This window comes from Leuresthes tenuis, unplaced genomic scaffold (genome assembly GCF_036924035.1).
Source record: "Leuresthes tenuis unplaced genomic scaffold, fLeuTen1.0.hap1 SCAF_13, whole genome shotgun sequence".
NCBI classification, from domain to species: Eukaryota; Metazoa; Chordata; class Actinopteri; order Atheriniformes; family Atherinopsidae; genus Leuresthes; species Leuresthes tenuis.
In genome coordinates, this window is record NW_027325367.1 from 34,403,163 (window position 1) to 34,429,821 (window position 26,659).

Below are 26,659 nucleotides of genomic sequence, written 5' to 3' on the forward strand. Positions count from 1 at the left end.
GGCTCATCAGCTATTATGTAAGCAGAGGTGAGAATGCTGATCATTGATGACAGTGCTACTCTTCCTGCTCTTGTTTTCTTCTCCATTTTCCTCGTTGTGGAGTCGTTAGCGGTAACCTTCCCGTAGCAGCGACACCTCTGTGACTGAAAAGACTGCAACGACTGGCGCATCGACTCCAGCCACAATATATGGTCGGAACGACAGCGTGAAGTCATCAACAACGCTCGCTCGAGCCATCACGGCAACGACGCTTGGCCTTTAAAGTGCTGCGTTAAGACTGCAGTTTCCCTTGGAGGCGGGGTTCAAATTCCACTTCTGACATTGCAAACTTCTCCAACAGAATGATTTTTACTGGCAAGGCAACCCAAGTTCACTCCTTGCTTGGCTATGCTACGTTGTATTGCTAAACTGGCACTGTATCGTCTAGTTTAAAGATTATTGCGGCCATTTTACATCTGAAGAGTTCTTGCTTCCAAATGCTTTTTGATAAAGCTTATAGTTAGGGATGGCTCAGGTAATCCTGAAACATCCCATGTTGCCCAAGCTGCTATAGGCTTAGACTGCTGGGGGACCTCATCTGTCACACCTTTCCTCACTTTGCTCTCTTTTTCCCCCTGTTTAATTTTTCAAATGATTTTATGTACACGTGACATTATTGTGGTTATTAAACAACTTAAACAACAGCCAAAACCCATGAACACCACGTAGACCCACATATTCACTCCAATGATCCCTGCGCCCGCCGACAATAAGTGCAAGTCTTTTTTTTGCGGTCAGGATGGCCGAGCGGTCTAAGGCGCTGCGTTCAGGTCGCAGTCTCCCCTGGAGGCGTGGGTTCAAATCCCACTTCTGACAAAGCAACCTTCTCCAAGAGAATGGTTTTCACTGGCAAAGGCAACCCATCTTCACTCCTTGCTTGGCTAGCGCTATATCATCTAGTTTACAGCAACATTCTTTGTGCCGTCATGTTACTCTGAAGTCTTATGACCGCTCTGAATCGCAGGGAAGGGGCTTTGTGCATGAGAATCCTTTGTCCACAACTCAAGTTATTGTTACATATTAACATTTTGGCATGTACTCAACACCACCGTAAAACCTCCTGTTTTTCAGTCATTTTTGTGGAAAAATCGTCTGAAAACAAAACACTGGTCGTGACAAAAGACCTCGACAGATCGTCCCTGGTATGCAAAGTCATTGTTGGCTTTGGACAAGACAAGAATGAAACCACAGGATTTCTGTTGTTGGACAAAGTACTTGGAAGTGAGCTTTATGGAAGAGTGGTATGAAGGAGAGGTTAGGGGGAAGTCCTTGTTGGCTTTGGACAAGACAAGAATGAAACAACAGGTCTTCTGTTGTTGGACAAGGTACTTGGAAGTGAGCTTTATGGAAGAGTCTTATGAAGGAGAGGTTAGGGGGAAGATAGAGGTCCCTGCAGGCCAGGCTTCTCGTGGTGGCAATACATGTGGTGCCAAGTGAAATGCCTTCCAAAGTGCTTTGATAAAAGCAAACAAGTGTAAGATAGTTGAATATGAGATGACAGCATGTATTGAAGGCTGGTGTAAGAGCTGCTGGTCTTGAGTGATTTGTAAGGGAGGTGACTGTTTGCAAGAGGGAACTTGGCTGATGGTGGGTGAATTAGATTATACTTGGTGGGAGGCATGTGATAAAAGTCCTAGCTCTCCCCGTCGGGGAATCGAACCCCGATCTTCCGCGTGACAGGCGGAGATACTGACCATTATACTAACGATGAATTTCGATGGGACAGATACAGTCGTCATTTGAAAAGACTACCGTAGCCAATGAGCGAAATAAGAGTTTTGTGTCCCATTTGAGGTGCCTTTTAAAGGAATGTTTTGAATCACGCAAAGCAATTGAGAAGAAACTAGGCATGATCTTCAGCATGCAAGTGGTGAAAAGGGCTCAACAAGAATCTCATTGTACAGGAATGTGTTTCTAACATGCACTGTATATATGACAATAAACGCTTGAATCTTGAATCTTGGTGGCAACACCCAGAAATTCTGCCTTGTGGTAGATGTAGGACACTCCGCATCATCAAAACAATAAAAAGTAGAATGTTTGCTCCAGAAGAAGCTAGACTTTTTTTTTTCCCTTTGCAGTGTTGATAAGTTGTAAATAGATTCTACTTTGGACACTTATGCAGATTTTTCAAACCCCCGGTACCGTATCATAGGACAACAGGACAGGGCTTTTGACCGAAGCAAACTGGATTCATATCAGGCTATTTGAAGGGGGGCTATTCACATTTAGGCCTAAGATGGGTGAGAATATCAAAACAGTATTCTAAGTACCACATCAGACTATAATGGTGATAACACACCTATTGAAATTTCAACTTCTGCAGTCTCAGCTATTATGTAAGTAATGGGTGAGAATGCTCAGCAATTTGGAGGTGAGATGGGCATCATCATGCCTATTGAAATTTCAACTTCTGGAGGCTGATCAGCTATTATGTAAGTAATGGGTGAGAATGCTTAGGAATTTGGAGGTGAGATGGGCATCATCATGCCTCTTGAAATTTCAAATTCTGGAGGCTCATCAGCTATTATGTAAGCAGAGGTGAGAATGCTGATCATTGATGACAGTGCTACTCTTCCTGCTCTTGTTTTCTTCTCCATTTTCCTCGTTGTGGAGTCGTTAGCGGTAACCTTCCCGTAGCAGCGACACCTCTGTGACTGAAAAGACTGCAACGACTGGCGCATCGACTCCAGCCACAATATATGGTCGGAACGACAGCGTGAAGTCATCAACAACGCTCGCTCGAGCCATCACGGCAACGACGCTTGGCCTTTAAAGTGCTGCGTTAAGACTGCAGTTTCCCTTGGAGGCGGGGTTCAAATTCCACTTCTGACATTGCAAACTTCTCCAACAGAATGATTTTTACTGGCAAGGCAACCCAAGTTCACTCCTTGCTTGGCTATGCTACGTTGTATTGCTAAACTGGCACTGTATCGTCTAGTTTAAAGATTATTGCGGCCATTTTACATCTGAAGAGTTCTTGCTTCCAAATGCTTTTTGATAAAGCTTATAGTTAGGGATGGCTCAGGTAATCCTGAAACATCCCATGTTGCCCAAGCTGCTATAGGCTTAGACTGCTGGGGGACCTCATCTGTCACACCTTTCCTCACTTTGCTCTCTTTTTCCCCCTGTTTAATTTTTCAAATGATTTTATGTACACGTGACATTATTGTGGTTATTAAACAACTTAAACAACAGCCAAGACCCATGAACACCACGTAGACCCACATATTCACTCCAATGATCCCTGGGCCCGACGACAATAAGTGCAAGTCTTTTTTTTGCGGTCTAAGGCGCTGCGTTCAGGTCGCAGTCTCCCCTGGAGGCGTGGGTTCAAATCCCACTTCTGACAAAGCAACCTTCTCCAAGAGAATGGTTTTCACTGGCAAAGGCAACCCAACTTCACTCCTTGCTTGGCTAGCGCTATATCATCTAGTTTACAGCAACATTCTTTGTGCCGTCATGTTACTCTGAAGTCTTATGACCGCTCTGAATCGCAGGGAAGGGGCTTTGTGCATGAGAATCCTTTGTCCACAACTCAAGTTATTGTTACATATTAATATTTTGGCATGTACTCAACACCACCGTAAAACCTCCTGTTTTTCAGTCATTTTTGTGGAAAAATCGTCTGAAAACAAAACACTGGTCGTGACAAAAGACCTCGACAGATCGTCCCTGGTATGCAAAGTCATTGTTGGCTTTGGACAAGACAAGAATGAAACCACAGGATTTCTGTTGTTGGACAAAGTACTTGGAAGTGAGCTTTATGGAAGAGTGGTATGAAGGAGAGGTTAGGGGGAAGTCCTTGTTGGCTTTGGACAAGACAAGAATGAAACAACAGGTCTTCTGTTGTTGGACAAGGTACTTGGAAGTGAGCTTTATGGAAGAGTCTTATGAAGGAGAGGTTAGGGGGAAGATAGAGGTCCCTGCAGGCCAGGCTTCTCGTGGTGGCAATACATGTGGTGCCAAGTGAAATGCCTTCCAAAGTGCTTTGATAAAAGCAAACAAGTGTAAGATAGTTGAATATGAGATGACAGCATGTATTGAAGGCTGGTGTAAGAGCTGCTGGTCTTGAGTGATTTGTAAGGGAGGTGACTGTTTGCAAGAGGGAACTTGGCTGATGGTGGGTGAATTAGATTATACTTGGTGGGAGGCATGTGATAAAAGTCCTAGCTCTCCCCGTCGGGGAATCGAACCCCGATCTTCCGCGTGACAGGCGGAGATACTGACCATTATACTAACGAGGAATTTCGATGGGACAGATACAGTCGTCATTTGAAAAGACTACCGTAGCCAATGAGCGAAATAAGAGTTTTGTGTCCCATTTGAGGTGCCTTTTAAAGGAATGTTTTGAATCACGCAAAGCAATTGAGAAGAAACTAGGCATGATCTTCAGCATGCAAGTGGTGAAAAGGGCTCAACAAGAATCTCATTGTACAGGAATGTGTTTCTAACATGCACTGTATATATGACAATAAACGCTTGAATCTTGAATCTTGGTGGCAACACCCAGAAATTCTGCCTTGTGGTAGATGTAGGACACTCCGCATCATCAAAACAATAAAAAGTAGAATGTTTGCTCCAGAAGAAGCTAGACTTTTTTTTTTCCCTTTGCAGTGTTGATAAGTTGTAAATAGATTCTACTTTGGACACTTATGCAGATTTTTCAAACCCCCGGTACCGTATCATAGGACAACAGGACAGGGCTTTTGACCGAAGCAAACTGGATTCATATCAGGCTATTTGAAGGGGGGCTATTCACATTTAGGCCTAAGATGGGTGAGAATATCAAAACAGTATTCTAAGTACCACATCAGACTATAATGGTGATAACACACCTATTGAAATTTCAACTTCTGCAGTCTCAGCTATTATGTAAGTAATGGGTGAGAATGCTCAGCAATTTGGAGGTGAGATGGGCATCATCATGCCTATTGAAATTTCAACTTCTGGAGGCTGATCAGCTATTATGTAAGTAATGGGTGAGAATGCTTAGGAATTTGGAGGTGAGATGGGCATCATCATGCCTCTTGAAATTTCAAATTCTGGAGGCTCATCAGCTATTATGTAAGCAGAGGTGAGAATGCTGATCATTGATGACAGTGCTACTCTTCCTGCTCTTGTTTTCTTCTCCATTTTCCTCGTTGTGGAGTCGTTAGCGGTAACCTTCCCGTAGCAGCGACACCTCTGTGACTGAAAAGACTGCAACGACTGGCGCATCGACTCCAGCCACAATATATGGTCGGAACGACAGCGTGAAGTCATCAACAACGCTCGCTCGAGCCATCACGGCAACGACGCTTGGCCTTTAAAGTGCTGCGTTAAGACTGCAGTTTCCCTTGGAGGCGGGGTTCAAATTCCACTTCTGACATTGCAAACTTCTCCAACAGAATGATTTTTACTGGCAAGGCAACCCAAGTTCACTCCTTGCTTGGCTATGCTACGTTGTATTGCTAAACTGGCACTGTATCGTCTAGTTTAAAGATTATTGCGGCCATTTTACATCTGAAGAGTTCTTGCTTCCAAATGCTTTTTGATAAAGCTTATAGTTAGGGATGGCTCAGGTAATCCTGAAACATCCCATGTTGCCCAAGCTGCTATAGGCTTAGACTGCTGGGGGACCTCATCTGTCACACCTTTCCTCACTTTGCTCTCTTTTTCCCCCTGTTTAATTTTTCAAATGATTTTATGTACACGTGACATTATTGTGGTTATTAAACAACTTAAACAACAGCCAAGACCCATGAACACCACGTAGACCCACATATTCACTCCAATGATCCCTGGGCCCGCCGACAATAAGTGCAAGTCTTTTTTTTGCGGTCAGGATGGCCGAGCGGTCTAAGGCGCTGCGTTCAGGTCGCAGTCTCCCCTGGAGGCGTGGGTTCAAATCCCACTTCTGACAAAGCAACCTTCTCCAAGAGAATGGTTTTCACTGGCAAAGGCAACCCAACTTCACTCCTTGCTTGGCTAGCGCTATATCATCTAGTTTACAGCAACATTCTTTGTGCCGTCATGTTACTCTGAAGTCTTATGACCGCTCTGAATCGCAGGGAAGGGGCTTTGTGCATGAGAATCCTTTGTCCACAACTCAAGTTATTGTTACATATTAACATTTTGGCATGTACTCAACACCACCGTAAAACCTCCTGTTTTTCAGTCATTTTTGTGGAAAAATCGTCTGAAAACAAAACACTGGTCGTGACAAAAGACCTCGACAGATCGTCCCTGGTATGCAAAGTCATTGTTGGCTTTGGACAAGACAAGAATGAAACCACAGGATTTCTGTTGTTGGACAAAGTACTTGGAAGTGAGCTTTATGGAAGAGTGGTATGAAGGAGAGGTTAGGGGGAAGTCCTTGTTAGCTTTGGACAAGACAAGAATGAAACAACAGGTCTTCTGTTGTTGGACAAGGTACTTGGAAGTGAGCTTTATGGAAGAGTCTTATGAAAGAGAGGTTAGGGGGAAGATAGAGGTCCCTGCAGGCCAGGCTTCTCGTGGTGGCAATACATGTGGTGCCAAGTGAAATGCCTTCCAAAGTGCTTTGATAAAAGCAAACAAGTGTAAGATAGTTGAATATGAGATGACAGCATGTATTGAAGGCTGGTGTAAGAGCTGCTGGTCTTGAGTGATTTGTAAGGGAGGTGACTGTTTGCAAGAGGGAACTTGGCTGATGGTGGGTGAATTAGATTATACTTGGTGGGAGGCATGTGATAAAAGTCCTAGCTCTCCCCGTCGGGGAATCGAACCCGATCTTCCGCGTGACAGGCGGAGATACTGACCATTATACTAACGAGGAATTTCGATGGGACAGATACAGTCGTCATTTGAAAAGACTACCGTAGCCAATGAGCGAAATAAGAGTTTTGTGTCCCATTTGAGGTGCCTTTTAAAGGAATGTTTTGAATCACGCAAAGCAATTGAGAAGAAACTAGGCATGATCTTCAGCATGCAAGTGGTGAAAAGGGCTCAACAAGAATCTCATTGTACAGGAATGTGTTTCTAACATGCACTGTATATATGACAATAAACGCTTGAATCTTGAATCTTGGTGGCAACACCCAGAAATTCTGCCTTGTGGTAGATGTAGGACACTCCGCATCATCAAAACAATAAAAAGTAGAATGTTTGCTCCAGAAGAAGCTAGACTTTTTTTTTCCCTTTGCAGTGTTGATAAGTTGTAAATAGATTCTACTTTGGACACTTATGCAGATTTTTCAAACCCCCGGTACCGTATCATAGGACAACAGGACAGGGCTTTTGACCGAAGCAAACTGGATTCATATCAGGCTATTTGAAGGGGGGCTATTCACATTTAGGCCTAAGATGGGTGAGAATATCAAAACAGTATTCTAAGTACCACATCAGACTATAATGGTGATAACACACCTATTGAAATTTCAACTTCTGCAGTCTCAGCTATTATGTAAGTAATGGGTGAGAATGCTCAGCAATTTGGAGGTGAGATGGGCATCATCATGCCTATTGAAATTTCAACTTCTGGAGGCTGATCAGCTATTATGTAAGTAATGGGTGAGAATGCTTAGGAATTTGGAGGTGAGATGGGCATCATCATGCCTCTTGAAATTTCAAATTCTGGAGGCTCATCAGCTATTATGTAAGTAATGGGTGAGAATGCTTAGGAATTTGGAGGTGAGATGGGCATCATCATGCCTCTTGAAATTTCAAATTCTGGAGGCTCATCAGCTATTATGTAAGCAGAGGTGAGAATGCTGATCATTGATGACAGTGCTACTCTTCCTGCTCTTGTTTTCTTCTCCATTTTCCTCGTTGTGGAGTCGTTAGCGGTAACCTTCCCGTAGCAGCGACACCTCTGTGACTGAAAAGACTGCAACGACTGGCGCATCGACTCCAGCCACAATATATGGTCGGAACGACAGCGTGAAGTCATCAACAACGCTCGCTCGAGCCATCACGGCAACGACGCTTGGCCTTTAAAGTGCTGCGTTAAGACTGCAGTTTCCCTTGGAGGCGGGGTTCAAATTCCACTTCTGACATTGCAAACTTCTCCAACAGAATGATTTTTACTGGCAAGGCAACCCAAGTTCACTCCTTGCTTGGCTATGCTACGTTGTATTGCTAAACTGGCACTGTATCGTCTAGTTTAAAGATTATTGCGGCCATTTTACATCTGAAGAGTTCTTGCTTCCAAATGCTTTTTGATAAAGCTTATAGTTAGGGATGGCTCAGGTAATCCTGAAACATCCTATGTTGCCCAAGCTGCTATAGGCTTAGACTGCTGGGGGACCTCATCTGTCACACCTTTCCTCACTTTGCTCTCTTTTTCCCCCTGTTTAATTTTTCAAATGATTTTATGTACACGTGACATTATTGTGGTTATTAAACAACTTAAACAACAGCCAAGACCCATGAACACCACGTAGACCCACATATTCACTCCAATGATCCCTGGGCCCGCCGACAATAAGTGCAAGTCTTTTTTTTGCGGTCTAAGGCGCTGCGTTCAGGTCGCAGTCTCCCCTGGAGGCGTGGGTTCAAATCCCACTTCTGACAAAGCAACCTTCTCCAAGAGAATGGTTTTCACTGGCAAAGGCAACCCAACTTCACTCCTTGCTTGGCTAGCGCTATATCATCTAGTTTACAGCAACATTCTTTGTGCCGTCATGTTACTCTGAAGTCTTATGACCGCTCTGAATCGCAGGGAAGGGGCTTTGTGCATGAGAATCCTTTGTCCACAACTCAAGTTATTGTTACATATTAATATTTTGGCATGTACTCAACACCACCGTAAAACCTCCTGTTTTTCAGTCATTTTTGTGGAAAAATCGTCTGAAAACAAAACACTGGTCGTGACAAAAGACCTCGACAGATCGTCCCTGGTATGCAAAGTCATTGTTGGCTTTGGACAAGACAAGAATGAAACCACAGGATTTCTGTTGTTGGACAAAGTACTTGGAAGTGAGCTTTATGGAAGAGTGGTATGAAGGAGAGGTTAGGGGGAAGTCCTTGTTGGCTTTGGACAAGACAAGAATGAAACAACAGGTCTTCTGTTGTTGGACAAGGTACTTGGAAGTGAGCTTTATGGAAGAGTCTTATGAAGGAGAGGTTAGGGGGAAGATAGAGGTCCCTGCAGGCCAGGCTTCTCGTGGTGGCAATACATGTGGTGCCAAGTGAAATGCCTTCCAAAGTGCTTTGATAAAAGCAAACAAGTGTAAGATAGTTGAATATGAGATGACAGCATGTATTGAAGGCTGGTGTAAGAGCTGCTGGTCTTGAGTGATTTGTAAGGGAGGTGACTGTTTGCAAGAGGGAACTTGGCTGATGGTGGGTGAATTAGATTATACTTGGTGGGAGGCATGTGATAAAAGTCCTAGCTCTCCCCGTCGGGGAATCGAACCCCGATCTTCCGCGTGACAGGCGGAGATACTGACCATTATACTAACGAGGAATTTCGATGGGACAGATACAGTCGTCATTTGAAAAGACTACCGTAGCCAATGAGCGAAATAAGAGTTTTGTGTCCCATTTGAGGTGCCTTTTAAAGGAATGTTTTGAATCACGCAAAGCAATTGAGAAGAAACTAGGCATGATCTTCAGCATGCAAGTGGTGAAAACGGCTCAACAAGAATCTCATTGTACAGGAATGTGTTTCTAACATGCACTGTATATATGACAATAAACGCTTGAATCTTGAATCTTGGTGGCAACACCCAGAAATTCTGCCTTGTGGTAGATGTAGGACACTCCGCATCATCAAAACAATAAAAAGTAGAATGTTTGCTCCAGAAGAAGCTAGACTTTTTTTTTTCCCTTTGCAGTGTTGATAAGTTGTAAATAGATTCTACTTTGGACACTTATGCAGATTTTTCAAACCCCCGGTACCGTATCATAGGACAACAGGACAGGGCTTTTGACCGAAGCAAACTGGATTCATATCAGGCTATTTGAAGGGGGGCTATTCACATTTAGGCCTAAGATGGGTGAGAATATCAAAACAGTATTCTAAGTACCACATCAGACTATAATGGTGATAACACACCTATTGAAATTTCAACTTCTGCAGTCTCAGCTATTATGTAAGTAATGGGTGAGAATGCTCAGCAATTTGGAGGTGAGATGGGCATCATCATGCCTATTGAAATTTCAACTTCTGGAGGCTGATCAGCTATTATGTAAGTAATGGGTGAGAATGCTTAGGAATTTGGAGGTGAGATGGGCATCATCATGCCTCTTGAAATTTCAAATTCTGGAGGCTGATCAGCTATTATGTAAGTAATGGGTGAGAATGCTTAGGAATTTGGAGGTGAGATGGGCATCATCATGCCTCTTGAAATTTCAAATTCTGGAGGCTCATCAGCTATTATGTAAGCAGAGGTGAGAATGCTGATCATTGATGACAGTGCTACTCTTCCTGCTCTTGTTTTCTTCTCCATTTTCCTCGTTGTGGAGTCGTTAGCGGTAACCTTCCCGTAGCAGCGACACCTCTGTGACTGAAAAGACTGCAACGACTGGCGCATCGACTCCAGCCACAATATATGGTCGGAACGACAGCGTGAAGTCATCAACAACGCTCGCTCGAGCCATCACGGCAACGATGCTTGGCCTTTAAAGTGCTGCGTTAAGACTGCAGTTTCCCTTGGAGGCGGGGTTCAAATTCCACTTCTGACATTGCAAACTTCTCCAACAGAATGATTTTTACTGGCAAGGCAACCCAAGTTCACTCCTTGCTTGGCTATGCTACGTTGTATTGCTAAACTGGCACTGTATCGTCTAGTTTAAAGATTATTGCGGCCATTTTACATCTGAAGAGTTCTTGCTTCCAAATGCTTTTTGATAAAGCTTATAGTTAGGGATGGCTCAGGTAATCCTGAAACATCCTATGTTGCCCAAGCTGCTATAGGCTTAGACTGCTGGGGGACCTCATCTGTCACACCTTTCCTCACTTTGCTCTCTTTTTCCCCCTGTTTAATTTTTCAAATGATTTTATGTACACGTGACATTATTGTGGTTATTAAACAACAGCCAAGACCCATGAACACCACGTAGACCCACATATTCACTCCAATGATCCCTGGGCCCGCCGACAATAAGTGCAAGTCTTTTTTTTGCGGTCTAAGGCGCTGCGTTCAGGTCGCAGTCTCCCCTGGAGGCGTGGGTTCAAATCCCACTTCTGACAAAGCAACCTTCTCCAAGAGAATGGTTTTCACTGGCAAAGGCAACCCAACTTCACTCCTTGCTTGGCTAGCGCTATATCATCTAGTTTACAGCAACATTCTTTGTGCCGTCATGTTACTCTGAAGTCTTATGACCGCTCTGAATCGCAGGGAAGGGGCTTTGTGCATGAGAATCCTTTGTCCACAACTCAAGTTATTGTTACATTTTAATATTTTGGCATGTACTCAACACCACCGTAAAACCTCCTGTTTTTCAGTCATTTTTGTGGAAAAATCGTCTGAAAACAAAACACTGGTCGTGACAAAAGACCTCGACAGATCGTCCCTGGTATGCAAAGTCATTGTTGGCTTTGGACAAGACAAGAATGAAACCACAGGATTTCTGTTGTTGGACAAAGTACTTGGAAGTGAGCTTTATGGAAGAGTGGTATGAAGGAGAGGTTAGGGGGAAGTCCTTGTTGGCTTTGGACAAGACAAGAATGAAACAACAGGTCTTCTGTTGTTGGACAAGGTACTTGGAAGTGAGCTTTATGGAAGAGTCTTATGAAGGAGAGGTTAGGGGGAAGATAGAGGTCCCTGCAGGCCAGGCTTCTCGTGGTGGCAATACATGTGGTGCCAAGTGAAATGCCTTCCAAAGTGCTTTGATAAAAGCAAACAAGTGTAAGATAGTTGAATATGAGATGACAGCATGTATTGAAGGCTGGTGTAAGAGCTGCTGGTCTTGAGTGATTTGTAAGGGAGGTGACTGTTTGCAAGAGGGAACTTGGCTGATGGTGGGTGAATTAGATTATACTTGGTGGGAGGCATGTGATAAAAGTCCTAGCTCTCCCCGTCGGGGAATCGAACCCCGATCTTCCGCGTGACAGGCGGAGATACTGACCATTATACTAACGATGAATTTCGATGGGACAGATACAGTCGTCATTTGAAAAGACTACCGTAGCCAATGAGCGAAATAAGAGTTTTGTGTCCCATTTGAGGTGCCTTTTAAAGGAATGTTTTGAATCACGCAAAGCAATTGAGAAGAAACTAGGCATGATCTTCAGCATGCAAGTGGTGAAAAGGGCTCAACAAGAATCTCATTGTACAGGAATGTGTTTCTAACATGCACTGTATATATGACAATAAATGCTTGAATCTTGAATCTTGGTGGCAACACCCAGAAATTCTGCCTTGTGGTAGATGTAGGACACTCCGCATCATCAAAACAATAAAAAGTAGAATGTTTGCTCCAGAAGAAGCTAGACTTTTTTTTTTCCCTTTGCAGTGTTGATAAATTGTAAATAGATTCTACTTTGGACACTTATGCAGATTTTTCAAACCCCCGGTACCGTATCATAGGACAACAGGACAGGGCTTTTGACCGAAGCAAACTGGATTCATATCAGGCTATTTGAAGGGGGGCTATTCACATTTAGGCCTAAGATGGGTGAGAATATCAAAACAGTATTCTAAGTACCACATCAGACTATAATGGTGATAACACACCTATTGAAATTTCAACTTCTGCAGTCTCAGCTATTATGTAAGTAATGGGTGAGAATGCTCAGCAATTTGGAGGTGAGATGGGCATCATCATGCCTATTGAAATTTCAACTTCTGGAGGCTGATCAGCTATTATGTAAGTAATGGGTGAGAATGCTTAGGAATTTGGAGGTGAGATGGGCATCATCATGCCTCTTGAAATTTCAAATTCTGGAGGCTCATCAGCTATTATGTAAGCAGAGGTGAGAATGCTGATCATTGATGACAGTGCTACTCTTCCTGCTCTTGTTTTCTTCTCCATTTTCCTCGTTGTGGAGTCGTTAGCGGTAACCTTCCCGTAGCAGCGACACCTCTGTGACTGAAAAGACTGCAACGACTGGCGCATCGACTCCAGCCACAATATATGGTCGGAACGACAGCGTGAAGTCATCAACAACGCTCGCTCGAGCCATCACGGCAACGACGCTTGGCCTTTAAAGTGCTGCGTTAAGACTGCAGTTTCCCTTGGAGGCGGGGTTCAAATTCCACTTCTGACATTGCAAACTTCTCTACCAGAATTATTTTTACTGGCAAGGCAACCCAAGTTCACTCCTTGCTTGGCTATGCTACGTTGTATTGCTAAACTGGCACTGTATCGTCTAGTTTAAAGATTATTGCGGCCATTTTACATCTGAAGAGTTCTTGCTTCCAAATGCTTTTTGATAAAGCTTATAGTTAGGGATGGCTCAGGTAATCCTGAAACATCCCATGTTGCCCAAGCTGCTATAGGCTTAGACTGCTGGGGGACCTCATCTGTCACACCTTTCCTCACTTTGCTCTCTTTTTCCCCCTGTTTAATTTTTCAAATGATTTTATGTACACGTGACATTATTGTGGTTATTAAACAACTTAAACAACAGCCAAGACCCATGAACACCACGTAGACCCACATATTCACTCCAATGATCCCTGGGCCCGCCGACAATAAGTGCAAGTCTTTTTTTTGCGGTCTAAGGCGCTGCGTTCAGGTCGCAGTCTCCCCTGGAGGCGTGGGTTCAAATCCCACTTCTGACAAAGCAACCTTCTCCAAGAGAATGGTTTTCACTGGCAAAGGCAACCCAACTTCACTCCTTGCTTGGCTAGCGCTATATCATCTAGTTTACAGCAACATTCTTTGTGCCGTCATGTTACTCTGAAGTCTTATGACCGCTCTGAATCGCAGGGAAGGGGCTTTGTGCATGAGAATCCTTTGTCCACAACTCAAGTTATTGTTACATTTTAATATTTTGGCATGTACTCAACACCACCGTAAAACCTCCTGTTTTTCAGTCATTTTTGTGGAAAAATCGTCTGAAAACAAAACACTGGTCGTGACAAAAGACCTCGACAGATCGTCCCTGGTATGCAAAGTCATTGTTGGCTTTGGACAAGACAAGAATGAAACCACAGGATTTCTGTTGTTGGACAAAGTACTTGGAAGTGAGCTTTATGGAAGAGTGGTATGAAGGAGAGGTTAGGGGGAAGTCCTTGTTGGCTTTGGACAAGACAAGAATGAAACAACAGGTCTTCTGTTGTTGGACAAGGTACTTGGAAGTGAGCTTTATGGAAGAGTCTTATGAAGGAGAGGTTAGGGGGAAGATAGAGGTCCCTGCAGGCCAGGCTTCTCGTGGTGGCAATACATGTGGTGCCAAGTGAAATGCCTTCCAAAGTGCTTTGATAAAAGCAAACAAGTGTAAGATAGTTGAATATGAGATGACAGCATGTATTGAAGGCTGGTGTAAGAGCTGCTGGTCTTGAGTGATTTGTAAGGGAGGTGACTGTTTGCAAGAGGGAACTTGGCTGATGGTGGGTGAATTAGATTATACTTGGTGGGAGGCATGTGATAAAAGTCCTAGCTCTCCCCGTCGGGGAATCGAACCCCGATCTTCCGCGTGACAGGCGGAGATACTGACCATTATACTAACGAGGAATTTCGATGGGACAGATACAGTCGTCATTTGAAAAGACTACCGTAGCCAATGAGCGAAATAAGAGTTTTGTGTCCCATTTGAGGTGCCTTTTAAAGGAATGTTTTGAATCACGCAAAGCAATTGAGAAGAAACTAGGCATGATCTTCAGCATGCAAGTGGTGAAAAGGGCTCAACAAGAATCTCATTGTACAGGAATGTGTTTCTAACATGCACTGTATATATGACAATAAACGCTTGAATCTTGAATCTTGGTGGCAACACCCAGAAATTCTGCCTTGTGGTAGATGTAGGACACTCCGCATCATCAAAACAATAAAAAGTAGAATGTTTGCTCCAGAAGAAGCTAGACTTTTTTTTTTCCCTTTGCAGTGTTGATAAATTGTAAATAGATTCTACTTTGGACACTTATGCAGATTTTTCAAACCCCCGGTACCGTATCATAGGACAACAGGGCAGGGCTTTTGACCGAAGCAAACTGGATTCATATCAGGCTATTTGAAGGGGGGCTATTCACATTTAGGCCTAAGATGGGTGAGAATATCAAAACAGTATTCTAAGTACCACATCAGACTATAATGGTGATAACACACCTATTGAAATTTCAACTTCTGCAGTCTCAGCTATTATGTAAGTAATGGGTGAGAATGCTCAGCAATTTGGAGGTGAGATGGGCATCATCATGCCTATTGAAATTTCAACTTCTGGAGGCTGATCAGCTATTATGTAAGTAATGGGTGAGAATGCTTAGGAATTTGGAGGTGAGATGGGCATCATCATGCCTCTTGAAATTTCAAATTCTGGAGGCTCATCAGCTATTATGTAAGCAGAGGTGAGAATGCTGATCATTGATGACAGTGCTACTCTTCCTGCTCTTGTTTTCTTCTCCATTTTCCTCGTTGTGGAGTCGTTAGCGGTAACCTTCCCGTAGCAGCGACACCTCTGTGACTGAAAAGACTGCAACGACTGGCGCATCGACTCCAGCCACAATATATGGTCGGAACGACAGCGTGAAGTCATCAACAACGCTCGCTCGAGCCATCACGGCAACGACGCTTGGCCTTTAAAGTGCTGCGTTAAGACTGCAGTTTCCCTTGGAGGCGGGGTTCAAATTCCACTTCTGACATTGCAAACTTCTCTACCAGAATTATTTTTACTGGCAAGGCAACCCAAGTTCACTCCTTGCTTGGCTATGCTACGTTGTATTGCTAAACTGGCACTGTATCGTCTAGTTTAAAGATTATTGCGGCCATTTTACATCTGAAGAGTTCTTGCTTCCAAATGCTTTTTGATAAAGCTTATAGTTAGGGATGGCTCAGGTAATCCTGAAACATCCCATGTTGCCCAAGCTGCTATAGGCTTAGACTGCTGGGGGACCTCATCTGTCACACCTTTCCTCACTTTGCTCTCTTTTTCCCCCTGTTTAATTTTTCAAATGATTTTATGTACACGTGACATTATTGTGGTTATTAAACAACTTAAACAACAGCCAAGACCCATGAACACCACGTAGACCCACATATTCACTCCAATGATCCCTGGGCCCGCCGACAATAAGTGCAAGTCTTTTTTTTGCGGTCTAAGGCGCTGCGTTCAGGTCGCAGTCTCCCCTGGAGGCGTGGGTTCAAATCCCACTTCTGACAAAGCAACCTTCTCCAAGAGAATGGTTTTCACTGGCAAAGGCAACCCAACTTCACTCCTTGCTTGGCTAGCGCTATATCATCTAGTTTACAGCAACATTCTTTGTGCCGTCATGTTACTCTGAAGTCTTATGACCGCTCTGAATCGCAGGGAAGGGGCTTTGTGCATGAGAATCCTTTGTCCACAACTCAAGTTATTGTTACATTTTAATATTTTGGCATGTACTCAACACCACCGTAAAACCTCCTGTTTTTCAGTCATTTTTGTGGAAAAATCGTCTGAAAACAAAACACTGGTCGTGACAAAAGACCTCGACAGATCGTCCCTGGTATGCAAAGTCATTGTTGGCTTTGGACAAGACAAGAATGAAACCACAGGATTTCTGTTGTTGGACAAAGTACTTGGAAGTGAGCTTTATGGAAGAGTGGTATGAAGGAGAGGTTAGGGGGAAGTCCTTGTTGGCTTTGGACAAGACAAGAATGAAACAACAGGTCTTCTGTTGTTGGACAAGGTACTTGGAAGTGAGCTTTATGGAAGAGTCTTATGAAGGAGAGGTTAGGGGGAAGATAGAGGTCCCTGCAGGCCAGGCTTCTCGTGGTGGCAATACATGTGGTGCCAAGTGAAATGCCTTCCAAAGTGCTTTGATAAAAGCAAACAAGTGTAAGATAGTTGAATATGAGATGACAGCATGTATTGAAGGCTGGTGTAAGAGCTGCTGGTCTTGAGTGATTTGTAAGGGAGGTGACTGTTTGCAAGAGGGAACTTGGCTGATGGTGGGTGAATTAGATTATACTTGGTGGGAGGCATGTGATAAAAGTCCTAGCTCTCCCCGTCGGGGAATCGAACCCCGATCTTCCGCGTGACAGGCGGAGATACTGACCATTATACTAACGAGGAATTTCGATGGGACAGATACAGTCGTCATTTGAAAAGACTACCGTAGCCAATGAGCGAAATAAGAGTTTTGTGTCCCATTTGAGGTGCCTTTTAAAGGAATGTTTTGAATCACGCAAAGCAATTGAGAAGAAACTAGGCATGATCTTCAGCATGCAAGTGGTGAAAAGGGCTCAACAAGAATCTCATTGTACAGGAATGTGTTTCTAACATGCACTGTATATATGACAATAAACGCTTGAATCTTGAATCTTGGTGGCAACACCCAGAAATTCTGCCTTGTGGTAGATGTAGGACACTCCGCATCATCAAAACAATAAAAAGTAGAATGTTTGCTCCAGAAGAAGCTAGACTTTTTTTTTCCCTTTGCAGTGTTGATAAATTGTAAATAGATTCTACTTTGGACACTTATGCAGATTTTTCAAACCCCCGGTACCGTATCATAGGACAACAGGACAGGGCTTTTGACCGAAGCAAACTGGATTCATATCAGGCTATTTGAAGGGGGGCTATTCACATTTAGGCCTAAGATGGGTGAGAATATCAAAACAGTATTCTAAGTACCACATCAGACTATAATGGTGATAACACACCTATTGAAATTTCAACTTCTGCAGTCTCAGCTATTATGTAAGTAATGGGTGAGAATGCTCAGCAATTTGGAGGTGAGATGGGCATCATCATGCCTATTGAAATTTCAACTTCTGGAGGCTGATCAGCTATTATGTAAGTAATGGGTGAGAATGCTTAGGAATTTGGAGGTGAGATGGGCATCATCATGCCTCTTGAAATTTCAAATTCTGGAGGCTCATCAGCTATTATGTAAGCAGAGGTGAGAATGCTGATCATTGATGACAGTGCTACTCTTCCTGCTCTTGTTTTCTTCTCCATTTTCCTCGTTGTGGAGTCGTTAGCGGTAACCTTCCCGTAGCAGCGACACCTCTGTGACTGAAAAGACTGCAACGACTGGCGCATCGACTCCAGCCACAATATATGGTCGGAACGACAGCGTGAAGTCATCAACAACGCTCGCTCGAGCCATCACGGCAACGACGCTTGGCCTTTAAAGTGCTGCGTTAAGACTGCAGTTTCCCTTGGAGGCGGGGTTCAAATTCCACTTCTGACATTGCAAACTTCTCTACCAGAATTATTTTTACTGGCAAGGCAACCCAAGTTCACTCCTTGCTTGGCTATGCTACGTTGTATTGCTAAACTGGCACTGTATCGTCTAGTTTAAAGATTATTGCGGCCATTTTACATCTGAAGAGTTCTTGCTTCCAAATGCTTTTTGATAAAGCTTATAGTTAGGGATGGCTCAGGTAATCCTGAAACATCCCATGTTGCCCAAGCTGCTATAGGCTTAGACTGCTGGGGGACCTCATCTGTCACACCTTTCCTCACTTTGCTCTCTTTTTCCCCCTGTTTAATTTTTCAAATGATTTTATGTACACGTGACATTATTGTGGTTATTAAACAACTTAAACAACAGCCAAGACCCATGAACACCACGTAGACCCACATAGTCACTCGAATGATCCCTGGGCCCGCCGACAATAAGTGCAAGTCTCTTTTTTGCGGTCAGGATGGCCGAGCGGTCTAAGGCGCTGCGTTCAGGTCGCAGTCTCCCCTGGAGGCGTGGGTTCAAATCCCACTTCTGACAAAGCAACCTTCTCCAAGAGAATGGTTTTCACTGGCAAAGGCAACCCAACTTCACTCCTTGCTTGGCTAGCGCTATATCATCTAGTTTACAGCAACATTCTTTGTGCCGTCATGTTACTCTGAAGTCTTATGACCGCTCTGAATCGCAGGGAAGGGGCTTTGTGCATGAGAATCCTTTGTCCACAACTCAAGTTATTGTTACATATTAACATTTTGGCATGTACTCAACACCACCGTAAAACCTCCTGTTTTTCAGTCATTTTTGTGGAAAAATCGTCTGAAAACAAAACACTGGTCGTGACAAAAGACCTCGACAGATCGTCCCTGGTATGCAAAGTCATTGTTGGCTTTGGACAAGACAAGAATGAAACCACAGGATTTCTGTTGTTGGACAAAGTACTTGGAAGTGAGCTTTATGGAAGAGTGGTATGAAGGAGAGGTTAGGGGGAAGTCCTTGTTGGCTTTGGACAAGACAAGAATGAAACAACAGGTCTTCTGTTGTTGGACAAGGTACTTGGAAGTGAGCTTTATGGAAGAGTCTTATGAAGGAGAGGTTAGGGGGAAGATAGAGGTCCCTGCAGGCCAGGCTTCTCGTGGTGGCAATACATGTGGTGCCAAGTGAAATGCCTTCCAAAGTGCTTTGATAAAAGCAAACAAGTGTAAGATAGTTGAATATGAGATGACAGCATGTATTGAAGGCTGGTGTAAGAGCTGCTGGTCTTGAGTGATTTGTAAGGGAGGTGACTGTTTGCAAGAGGGAACTTGGCTGATGGTGGGTGAATTAGATTATACTTGGTGGGAGGCATGTGATAAAAGTCCTAGCTCTCCCCGTCGGGGAATCGAACCCCGATCTTCCGCGTGACAGGCGGAGATACTGACCATTATACTAACGAGGAATTTCGATGGGACAGATACAGTCGTCATTTGAAAAGACTACCGTAGCCAATGAGCGAAATAAGAGTTTTGTGTCCCATTTGAGGTGCCTTTTAAAGGAATGTTTTGAATCACGCAAAGCAATTGAGAAGAAACTAGGCATGATCTTCAGCATGCAAGTGGTGAAAAGGGCTCAACAAGAATCTCATTGTACAGGAATGTGTTTCTAACATGCACTGTATATATGACAATAAACGCTTGAATCTTGAATCTTGGTGGCAACACCCAGAAATTCTGCCTTGTGGTAGATGTAGGACACTCCGCATCATCAAAACAATAAAAAGTAGAATGTTTGCTCCAGAAGAAGCTAGACTTTTTTTTTCCCTTTGCAGTGTTGATAAGTTGTAAATAGATTCTAGTTTGGACACTTATGCAGATTTTTCAAATGATACGGTACCGTATCATAGGACAACAGGACAGGGCTTTTGACCGAAGCAAACTGGATTCATATCAGGCTATTTGAAGGGGGGCTATTCACATTTAGGCCTAAGATGGGTGAGAATATCAAAACAGTATTCTAAGTACCACATCAGACTATAATGGTGATAACACACCTATTGAAATTTCAACTTCTGCAGTCTCAGCTATTATGTAAGTAATGGGTGAGAATGCTCAGCAATTTGGAGGTGAGATGGGCATCATCATGCCTATTGAAATTTCAACTTCTGGAGGCTGATCAGCTATTATGTAAGTAATGGGTGAGAATGCTTAGGAATTTGGAGGTGAGATGGGCATCATCATGCCTCTTGAAATTTCAAATTCTGGAGGCTCATCAGCTATTATGTAAGCAGAGGTGAGAATGCTGATCATTGATGACAGTGCTACTCTTCCTGCTCTTGTTTTCTTCTCCATTTTCCTCGTTGTGGAGTCGTTAGCGGTAACCTTCCCGTAGCAGCGACACCTCTGTGACTTAAAAGACTGCAACGACTGGCGCATCGACTCCAGCCACAATATATGGTCGGAACGACAGCGTGAAGTCATCAACAACGCTCGCTCGAGCCATCACGGCAACGACGCTTGGCCTTTAAAGTGCTGCGTTAAGACTGCAGTTTCCCTTGGAGGCGGGGTTCAAATTCCACTTCTGACATTGCAAACTTCTCTACCAGAATTATTTTTACTGGCAAGGCAACCCAAGTTCACTCCTTGCTTGGCTATGCTACGTTGTATTGCTAAACTGGCACTGTATCGTCTAGTTTAAAGATTATTGCGGCCATTTTACATCTGAAGAGTTCTTGCTTCCAAATGCTTTTTGATAAAGCTTATAGTTAGGGATGGCTCAGGTAATCCTGAAACATCCCATGTTGCCCAAGCTGCTATAGGCTTAGACTGCTGGGGGACCTCATCTGTCACACCTTTCCTCACTTTGCTCTCTTTTTCCCCCTGTTTAATTTTTCAAATGATTTTATGTACAGGTGACATTATTGTGGTTATTAAACAACTTAAACAACAGCCAAGACCCATGAACACCACGTAGACCCACATAGTCACTCGATTGATCCCTGGGCCCGCCGACAATAAGTGCAAGTCTCTTTTTTGCGGTCAGGATGGCCGAGCGGTCTAAGGCGCTGCGTTCAGGTCGCAGTCTCCCCTGGAGGCGTGGGTTCAAATCCCACTTCTGACAAAGCAACCTTCTCCAAGAGAATGGTTTTCACTGGCAAAGGCAACCCAACTTCACTCCTTGCTTGGCTAGCGCTATATCATCTAGTTTACAGCAACATTCTTTGTGCCGTCATGTTACTCTGAAGTCTTATGACCGCTCTGAATCGCAGGGAAGGGGCTTTGTGCATGAGAATCCTTTGTCCACAACTCAAGTTACATATTAACATTTTGGCATGTACTCAACACCACCGTAAAACCTCCTGTTTTTCAGTCATTTTTGTGGAAAAATCGTCTGAAAACAAAACACTGGTCGTGACAAAAGACCTCGACAGATCGTCCCTGGTATGCAAAGTCATTGTTGGCTTTGGACAAGACAAGAATGAAACCACAGGATTTCTGTTGTTGGACAAAGTACTTGGAAGTGAGCTTTATGGAAGAGTGGTATGAAGGAGAGGTTAGGGGGAAGTCCTTGTTGGCTTTGGACAAGACAAGAATGAAACAACAGGTCTTCTGTTGTTGGACAAGGTACTTGGAAGTGAGCTTTATGGAAGAGTCTTATGAAGGAGAGATTAGGGGGAAGATAGAGGTCCCTGCAGGCCAGGCTTCTCGTGGTGGCAATACATGTGGTGCCAAGTGAAATGCCTTCCAAAGTGCTTTGATAAAAGCAAACAAGTGTAAGATAGTTGAATATGAGATGACAGCATGTATTGAAGGCTGGTGTAAGAGCTGCTGGTCTTGAGTGATTTGTAAGGGAGGTGACTGTTTGCAAGAGGGAACTTGGCTGATGGTGGGTGAATTAGATTATACTTGGTGGGAGGCATGTGATAAAAGTCCTAGCTCTCCCCGTCGGGGAATCGAACCCCGATCTTCCGCGTGACAGGCGGAGATACTGACCATTATACTAACGAGGAATTTTGATGGGACAGATACAGTCGTCATTTGAAAAGACTACCGTAGCCAATGAGCGAAATAAGAGTTTTGTGTCCCATTTGAGGTGCCTTTTAAAGGAATGTTTTGAATCACGCAAAGCAATTGAGAAGAAACTAGGCATGATCTTCAGCATGCAAGTGGTGAAAAGGGCTCAACAAGAATCTCATTGTACAGGAATGTGTTTCTAACATGCACTGTATATATGACAATAAACGCTTGAATCTTGAATCTTGGTGGCAACACCCAGAAATTCTGCCTTGTGGTAGATGTAGGACACTCCGCATCATCAAAACAATAAAAAGTAGAATGTTTGCTCCAGAAGAAGCTAGACTTTTTTTTTTCCCTTTGCAGTGTTGATAAGTTGTAAATAGATTCTACTTTGGACACTTATGCAGATTTTTCAAACCCCCGGTACCGTATCATAGGACAACAGGACAGGGCTTTTGACCGAAGCAAACTGGATTCATATCAGGCTATTTGAAGGGGGGCTATTCACATTTAGGCCTAAGATGGGTGAGAATATCAAAACAGTATTCTAAGTACCACATCAGACTATAATGGTGATAACACACCTATTGAAATTTCAACTTCTGCAGTCTCAGCTATTATGTAAGTAATGGGTGAGAATGCTCAGCAATTTGGAGGTGAGATGGGCATCATCATGCCTATTGAAATTTCAACTTCTGGAGGCTGATCAGCTATTATGTAAGTAATGGGTGAGAATGCTTAGGAATTTGGAGGTGAGATGGGCATCATCATGCCTCTTGAAATTTCAAATTCTGGAGGCTCATCAGCTATTATGTAAGCAGAGGTGAGAATGCTGATCATTGATGACAGTGCTACTCTTCCTGCTCTTGTTTTCTTCTCCATTTTCCTCGTTGTGGAGTCGTTAGCGGTAACCTTCCCGTAGCAGCGACACCTCTGTGACTGAAAAGACTGCAACGACTGGCGCATCGACTCCAGCCACAATATATGGTCGGAACGACAGCGTGAAGTCATCAACAACGCTCGCTCGAGCCATCACGGCAACGACGCTTGGCCTTTAAAGTGCTGCGTTAAGACTGCAGTTTCCCTTGGAGGCGGGGTTCAAATTCCACTTCTGACATTGCAAACTTCTCCAACAGAATGATTTTTACTGGCAAGGCAACCCAAGTTCACTCCTTGCTTGGCTATGCTACGTTGTATTGCTAAACTGGCACTGTATCGTCTAGTTTAAAGATTATTGCGGCCATTTTACATCTGAAGAGTTCTTGCTTCCAAATGCTTTTTGATAAAGCTTATAGTTAGGGATGGCTCAGGTAATCCTGAAACATCCCATGTTGCCCAAGCTGCTATAGGCTTAGACTGCTGGGGGACCTCATCTGTCACACCTTTCCTCACTTTGCTCTCTTTTTCCCCCTGTTTAATTTTTCAAATGATTTTATGTACACGTGACATTATTGTGGTTATTAAACAACTTAAACAACAGCCAAGACCCATGAACACCACGTAGACCCACATATTCACTCCAATGATCCCTGGGCCCGCCGACAATAAGTGCTAGTCTTTTTTTTGCGGTCAGGATGGCCGAGCGGTCTAAGGCGCTGCGTTCAGGTCGCAGTCTCCCCTGGAGGCGTGGGTTCAAATCCCACTTCTGACAAAGCAACCTTCTCCAAGAGAATGGTTTTCACTGGCAAAGGCAACCCAACTTCACTCCTTGCTTGGCTAGCGCTATATCATCTAGTTTACAGCAACATTCTTTGTGCCGTCATGTTACTCTGAAGTCTTATGACCGCTCTGAATCGCAGGGAAGGGGCTTTGTGCATGAGAATCCTTTGTCCACAACTCAAGTTATTGTTACATATTAACATTTTGGCATGTACTCAACACCACCGTAAAACCTCCTGTTTTTCAGTCATTTTTGTGGAAAAATCGTCTGAAAACAAAACACTGGTCGTGACAAAAGACCTCGACAGATCGTCCCTGGTATGCAAAGTCATTGTTGGCTTTGGACAAGACAAGAATGAAACCACAGGATTTCTGTTGTTGGACAAAGTACTTGGAAGTGAGCTTTATGGAAGAGTGGTATGAAGGAGAGGTTAGGGGGAAGTCCTTGTTGGCTTTGGACAAGACAAGAATGAAACAACAGGTCTTCTGTTGTTGGACAAGGTACTTGGAAGTGAGCTTTATGGAAGAGTCTTATGAAGGAGAGGTTAGGGGGAAGATAGAGGTCCCTGCAGGCCAGGCTTCTCGTGGTGGCAATACATGTGGTGCCAAGTGAAATGCCTTCCAAAGTGCTTTGATAAAAGCAAACAAGTGTAAGATAGTTGAATATGAGATGACAGCATGTATTGAAGGCTGGTGTAAGAGCTGCTGGTCTTGAGTGATTTGTAAGGGAGGTGACTGTTTGCAAGAGGGAACTTGGCTGATGGTGGGTGAATTAGATTATACTTGTTGGAGGCATGTGATAAAAGTCCTAGCTCTCCCCGTCGGGGAATCGAACCCCGATCTTCCGCGTGACAGGCGGAGATACTGACCATTATACTAACGAGGAATTTCGATGGGACAGATACAGTCGTCATTTGAAAAGACTACCGTAGCCAATGAGCGAAATAAGAGTTTTGTGTCCCATTTGAGGTGCCTTTTAAAGGAATGTTTTGAATCACGCAAAGCAATTGAGAAGAAACTAGGCATGATCTTCAGCAGGCAAGTGGTGAAAAGGGCTCAACAAGAATCTCATTGTACAGGAATGTGTTTCTAACATGCACTGTATATATGACAATAAACGCTTGAATCTTGAATCTTGGTGGCAACACCCAGAAATTCTGCCTTGTGGTAGATGTAGGACACTCCGCATCATCAAAACAATAAAAAGTAGAATGTTTGCTCCAGAAGAAGCTAGACTTTTTTTTTTCCCTTTGCAGTGTTGATAAGTTGTAAATAGATTCTACTTTGGACACTTATGCAGATTTTTCAAACCCCCGGTACCGTATCATAGGACAACAGGACAGGGCTTTTGACCGAAGCAAACTGGATTCATATCAGGCTATTTGAAGGGGGGCTATTCACATTTAGGCCTAAGATGGGTGAGAATATCAAAACAGTATTCTAAGTACCACATCAGACTATAATGGTGATAACACACCTATTGAAATTTCAACTTCTGCAGTCTCAGCTATTATGTAAGTAATGGGTGAGAATGCTCAGCAATTTGGAGGTGAGATGGGCATCATCATGCCTATTGAAATTTCAACTTCTGGAGGCTGATTAGCTATTATGTAAGTAATGGGTGAGAATGCTTAGGAATTTGGAGGTGAGATGGGCATCATCATGCCTCTTGAAATTTCAAATTCTGGAGGCTCATCAGCTATTATGTAAGCAGAGGTGAGAATGCTGATCATTGATGACAGTGCTACTCTTCCTGCTCTTGTTTTCTTCTCCATTTTCCTCGTTGTGGAGTCGTTAGCGGTAACCTTCCCGTAGCAGCGACACCTCTGTGACTGAAAAGACTGCAACGACTGGCGCATCGACTCCAGCCACAATATATGGTCGGAACGACAGCGTGAAGTCATCAACAACGCTCGCTCGAGCCATCACGGCAACGACGCTTGGCCTTTAAAGTGCTGCGTTAAGACTGCAGTTTCCCTTGGAGGCGGGGTTCAAATTCCACTTCTGACATTGCAAACTTCTCCAACAGAATGATTTTTACTGGCAAGGCAACCCAAGTTCACTCCTTGCTTGGCTATGCTACGTTGTATTGCTAAACTGGCACTGTATCGTCTAGTTTAAAGATTATTGCGGCCATTTTACATCTGAAGAGTTCTTGCTTCCAAATGCTTTTTGATAAAGCTTATAGTTAGGGATGGCTCAGGTAATCCTGAAACATCCCATGTTGCCCAAGCTGCTATAGGCTTAGACTGCTGGGGGACCTCATCTGTCACACCTTTCCTCACTTTGCTCTCTTTTTCCCCCTGTTTAATTTTTCAAATGATTTTATGTACACGTGACATTATTGTGGTTATTAAACAACTTAAACAACAGCCAAGACCCATGAACACCACGTAGACCCACATATTCACTCCAATGATCCCTGGGCCCGCCGACAATAAGTGCAAGTCTCTTTTTTGCGGTCAGGATGGCCGAGCGGTCTAAGGCGCTGCGTTCAGGTCGCAGTCTCCCCTGGAGGCGTGGGTTCAAATCCCACTTCTGACAAAGCAACCTTCTCCAAGAGAATGGTTTTCACTGGCAAAGGCAACCCAACTTCACTCCTTGCTTGGCTAGCGCTATATCATCTAGTTTACAGCAACATTCTTTGTGCCGTCATGTTACTCTGAAGTCTTATGACCGCTCTGAATCGCAGGGAAGGGGCTTTGTGCATGAGAATCCTTTGTCCACAAC

The 26,659-nt window shown here is 43.8% G+C and overlaps 13 non-coding genes across 13 annotated transcripts; 6 read left to right on the plus strand and 7 right to left on the minus strand.

The window, feature by feature from the left end:
- The first annotated feature begins 772 nt into the window (after positions 1-772).
- On the plus strand, positions 773-855 carry trnal-cag (transfer RNA leucine (anticodon CAG)). The gene has a single exon. It is a non-coding gene; the product is annotated as a tRNA-Leu (tRNA).
- Positions 856-4,214: 3,359 nt separating this feature from the next.
- On the minus strand, positions 4,215-4,286 carry trnad-guc (transfer RNA aspartic acid (anticodon GUC)). The gene has a single exon. It is a non-coding gene; the product is annotated as a tRNA-Asp (tRNA).
- A 1,575-nt stretch (positions 4,287-5,861) lies between these two features.
- Positions 5,862-5,944, plus strand: trnal-cag (transfer RNA leucine (anticodon CAG)). The gene has a single exon. It is a non-coding gene; the product is annotated as a tRNA-Leu (tRNA).
- A 3,453-nt stretch (positions 5,945-9,397) lies between these two features.
- trnad-guc (transfer RNA aspartic acid (anticodon GUC)) lies at positions 9,398-9,469 on the minus strand. Its single transcript has one exon. It is a non-coding gene; the product is annotated as a tRNA-Asp (tRNA).
- A 5,087-nt stretch (positions 9,470-14,556) lies between these two features.
- trnad-guc (transfer RNA aspartic acid (anticodon GUC)) lies at positions 14,557-14,628 on the minus strand. The gene has a single exon. It is a non-coding gene; the product is annotated as a tRNA-Asp (tRNA).
- A 2,464-nt stretch (positions 14,629-17,092) lies between these two features.
- On the minus strand, positions 17,093-17,164 carry trnad-guc (transfer RNA aspartic acid (anticodon GUC)). The gene has a single exon. It is a non-coding gene; the product is annotated as a tRNA-Asp (tRNA).
- Positions 17,165-18,738: 1,574 nt separating this feature from the next.
- Positions 18,739-18,821, plus strand: trnal-cag (transfer RNA leucine (anticodon CAG)). Its single transcript has one exon. It is a non-coding gene; the product is annotated as a tRNA-Leu (tRNA).
- Positions 18,822-19,644: 823 nt separating this feature from the next.
- On the minus strand, positions 19,645-19,716 carry trnad-guc (transfer RNA aspartic acid (anticodon GUC)). The gene has a single exon. It is a non-coding gene; the product is annotated as a tRNA-Asp (tRNA).
- A 1,575-nt stretch (positions 19,717-21,291) lies between these two features.
- trnal-cag (transfer RNA leucine (anticodon CAG)) lies at positions 21,292-21,374 on the plus strand. The gene has a single exon. It is a non-coding gene; the product is annotated as a tRNA-Leu (tRNA).
- An 817-nt stretch (positions 21,375-22,191) lies between these two features.
- Positions 22,192-22,263, minus strand: trnad-guc (transfer RNA aspartic acid (anticodon GUC)). The gene has a single exon. It is a non-coding gene; the product is annotated as a tRNA-Asp (tRNA).
- Positions 22,264-23,838: 1,575 nt separating this feature from the next.
- On the plus strand, positions 23,839-23,921 carry trnal-cag (transfer RNA leucine (anticodon CAG)). Its single transcript has one exon. It is a non-coding gene; the product is annotated as a tRNA-Leu (tRNA).
- An 822-nt stretch (positions 23,922-24,743) lies between these two features.
- On the minus strand, positions 24,744-24,815 carry trnad-guc (transfer RNA aspartic acid (anticodon GUC)). The gene has a single exon. It is a non-coding gene; the product is annotated as a tRNA-Asp (tRNA).
- A 1,575-nt stretch (positions 24,816-26,390) lies between these two features.
- On the plus strand, positions 26,391-26,473 carry trnal-cag (transfer RNA leucine (anticodon CAG)). Its single transcript has one exon. It is a non-coding gene; the product is annotated as a tRNA-Leu (tRNA).
- The last annotated feature ends 186 nt before the right edge of the window (positions 26,474-26,659 follow it).